This window comes from Cryptomeria japonica, chromosome 11 (genome assembly GCF_030272615.1).
Source record: "Cryptomeria japonica chromosome 11, Sugi_1.0, whole genome shotgun sequence".
In the NCBI taxonomy this organism is placed as follows: Eukaryota; Viridiplantae; Streptophyta; class Pinopsida; order Cupressales; family Cupressaceae; genus Cryptomeria; species Cryptomeria japonica.
Genome location: NC_081415.1, coordinates 580,375,451 through 580,379,616, shown reverse-complemented (window position 1 = coordinate 580,379,616; position 4,166 = coordinate 580,375,451). Strand labels below are relative to the sequence as shown.

The following is a 4,166-nucleotide window of genomic DNA, read 5'->3' as shown; positions in this document are numbered from 1 at the left end:
TGAATCTTTGCAAATAATGACCTACAAATATCTCATTAGAGAACATGGTTTCATTTTCATTTTCCCATTAAATATAAACATAAATTAGTTTTTATCGTTACAATAAGTACAAAACATTAGTAAAATTGAAGGAAACTATGATATAACTTTTATCAACTGTTATTAGTTTATTATCCACATAGAATAACATAAGACATGTTTCTCTAATTTATTACAGTTAAATATATAGAGATCACATAAAAAAGCCATGTCATTGCAGTTCATATGAAACCTATAAAAAAATCCATGTATAACCATGTATAACCATTCATCATCCATGAAAATTGTTGAAAGAACCATTCAACTTGTTTAAATGAACTCAATCTATTTTATTGAAAATAACAATTCAATAACCATTCAATCTGTTTTATTGAAAATAACAATTCAATAACTATTCAATATGTCTTATTGGAAACGAACTGCATCATTACTGAGGTTTTATTCAACAAAAGTCATCAATATACTTTTACAAAGCTTCATAACATGCCATAAAACTGGTCAGTTAAATTTTTTTGGTGTTTTATGTCCGCCTCATACCCTACTTCTTATTTCTCAATTAGCATTTGTTGTCTATGCAATTCCAACTCCAAGTCCACATTCTTATCACTCAGCTTCATGACCTTCTTATTCAGTTCAATGCATCTCCTTTGCAACTCAATAAACATCCCCTTCAACCTTTCATTTTTAGCCTCAGTCAACTTGAAATGTCTAGGAACCACTTCATTTTCCAAACATTTTGAAGGACGACTTGTCATAGCAAGCCTATGAAAAATGTTACCCTGTAATATCCATATATAGTCTTGTACCATAAACATTCATTGTTGAAGCATGGAAGCATTGATAATTAATTTATAAAGCGCTATGCAATTTATAAATTGCATCCTAAAACATGAAATTCGGGATAAAACATGGTCATAACATAAAGCTATCTAGCTATTGTTGTTTTCTTTTCCTTTCAATTTCTATAAATGCATATTACTTTCATATCTACATTTAAGATGTCCATTATCTCTATTTTAACTCTTATCTCCAACTCAATAAGTTTAGGGCTTACCTAGTTCATAGGAATTTGCAGCAACTTCTGCAGCTATGTGAGCTGATATTTTTCTGATATTTCAAAATGGTGGATAAATGAGACCCTTCTCTAGATACTATTTAGTAACTTGATGATATAAAGCGTGAGTTGTTACACAATAAAAAGTCAGGGTTTATTTCATTTATACTAAACATAATCCAAAAAATTTCATGCATAGGATTCATATAAAATTAAAAAAGACTTACAAGTTGCAATGACAATAAGATAGTGTAAATAGTAAAATCAACATTTCACTTCTAGTAATTCTTCTATATTGGTAGAAATTTAACAGTTTTAACAAAAGAAGATAAACTAATTGATTCCTTCAATTTGATAGTTTAATATGATATCTAAAGAACTTGTGTAATAAACTAATTAAGATCGTGGACAATTCAATTTTTTGTGTCCATGCATCCCAAGGAATTTGGAAGGAGGGTATGTGGATAGACTGAGAGAGACCATATAGTCCACCAATCATATCCTCTTGCGAGCTTCATTCAATGAGATTTTTTCCTGAAAAAGAAGCACTTATGTGTTAAGCATGTTGATACAATAGAAAATGGTTACTCAACCAATGACGTGACAATGAAATGGCATAGCAAGAAAATTTATTAAAAGTAGCTATCCTAAAATACCTCTTTGGCTATTTCTAGCGCAATAAGCTCTATAATACCTATCCCTGCCTACACATTTTCACAGTAATTACTAATTTATTTTCAAAAAAAGTTAGAAAAGAGTGCTATATTTTTAAGCTCTAGAAGAAAAGTCTTCAATTCCAAACAAAAAAATGACAATGATATGTAAACCAAACAAATACAAAAATATGATAAATGACCAATTCTTTTGGTTGCAAGAGAATGTATTTTTTTCATAATTTTTTATTATGCATACATTGGTTCTCAAACATCTAAACATGGTAAATTAGGTATTAATTGAAGATACAATTGTTACAGAAAAATTGTGTTAGGTACTCAATACTAGTTACTACTGGGAAAGGTAAAACTTAAACCATATCCGTAACCTAATTTGAAAAAGGAATATCAAGCTAAAGATGCATTTCAATTAAAAGTAGGGGCTCCTCCTGACCTAGATAAGAACTTTCTCTCCATAAGCTTATCTGACAGCAAACATGAACTTGCGAAGGAGGTCACCATATTCCTTGAGCACGTAATATAGTTAGAAACTTGTACTATGCATAATTGGGCCATACGAAAAATTAGAAAAGTAAAGATGAAAGATTTTCTAGTCAAGAACAAAACCTAGCCAGTAGCATGTCTTTGTCTAAGACCTATGTAGAATTCATCATTCAACAATGTTTCATTGTTAGTCCCAACATCAATAGTTATGGGAAGACACTGCTCACATACAAGTTGTCAGACACACCCATGTCATATATGGCTATCATGTATCATAATTCAGATCCCCATGACCCAAAATGCATTTTATTTCAAAACTTACTACCAACATTTCAAAACATACACAAGAAAAGGGAAAAACATTGATACCTTTTACATGGTATCTTACTAGCTAAAATACATTTAACAAAAAATGATTAATGCAAGTTTGTGAATGAGAAGCAATACATATAGTACTCTAATAATCAATAAAACAAGGTGGTCTACGCAACTTAATAAAATGCCAATTCAAGTTTTATTTTGTATTATTTTTTTAAAATCAACCAGAAATAAGTTACCACTAATAGCTACAATCATTTGATATTATTAATCAGTAATCACTGACAAGTGAAATAAATGGGTAACATCCTAAAATCAGACAACTACTTTAAAACAAGATCTATTATTACAAGGGTTGAATACCTCTAAAGGACAAACTCTCCCAAGTGTTGTATACAAAGCAAGTTTTCCAATAGGAATTCCCATTCCCTGATAATAATTGTTCATAAGAGACATGTCAAATGAAATAACACAAAATCCAATAGTCATAACGTAAGAAAATAAATGTCACATGTTGGAAAGAAAAGAAATTTAGGACTAAAGAAATTACAAGATGCACCCTTTATATTCCAGATAGTAGAAATATTAACACGTGAAAAGTCAAATTCTTTGCATGAAATTTACTTGGCATCCAAGATTTTCCAAGTCCCAAAATACATTCACCATCTATGACAACAATGACCTTGATGTTCTGTTTGGTATACTTCTTCAAAACATCAAGGACCTTTCCCCTACCAATATCAATTACCTCTAAATTAGATACTAGAGAGAAGTGATACTCCTTTCATATGTGAACAAGAAACCAGAAAATATTATCCAACTTTGTAACAAACATTAAGATATATTCATTATGAAAGACAACATTTGATTCAATGATGAAACATGTCAGTGCCTATAGAGTTGTTGATAGCAGGTTACACAACACTCTACTATTTACTACCCACAAAATGATAGATGATGATAAATTAGGAACTCCAACTCAAACAATCTTTAGAAGCATTCCTCAAACAAAAAAATATCCTGGTAACAACTATATAAAAACAAGAGTTGATCAAAAACTAAAAAGAAACTTTCAGATATGGATTGAATGCACATACCATACAACTACATGATCCTAGTTAGTAATAAATGAAACTACATGACCCCAGTACTAAGAAAATAAATTGAGGATGGCATATATATACATACTTTTCTTTCAAGCTTATGTAAAGATCCTACAGATGCCTGAAAATACTATCGAATTTTCGGCAAGCTTCACTAACAATTGGTGTGTAGACTATAGGAAGCAATTCTTCAACATGGTCAACTAAGATCTTGTAATACTATCTTTTATTTCTCTCTTGCCAATATATATCCATGTCAATGCAAGTGAAAATCAATACGGAGAATTTAAAGGTCATACAGTTTTGATTTAGTCAAGGTTTTAAGAATTCCAACATTGTGTGTTTGTATTTGTGAAAGTATCCCTATTTAAAGTAAGTTCAATGTTCTTTGTATTATTTCAACCAGTTAAAAAAATAATAATTTGTGATTAGGTAAATAAGATTTGTTTTATTTTTGGGATAAACTCGAGGAAGATATTATTGGGCTTTCATAGT

The 4,166-nt window shown here is 30.2% G+C and overlaps 1 pseudogene; it reads right to left on the bottom strand.

Annotated features, from left to right (window-relative positions):
- Positions 1 to 584: 584 nt before the first annotated feature.
- On the bottom strand, positions 585 to 3,926 carry LOC131072894 (NADP-dependent malic enzyme 1-like; annotated as a pseudogene).
- Positions 3,927 to 4,166: the final 240 nt, after the last annotated feature.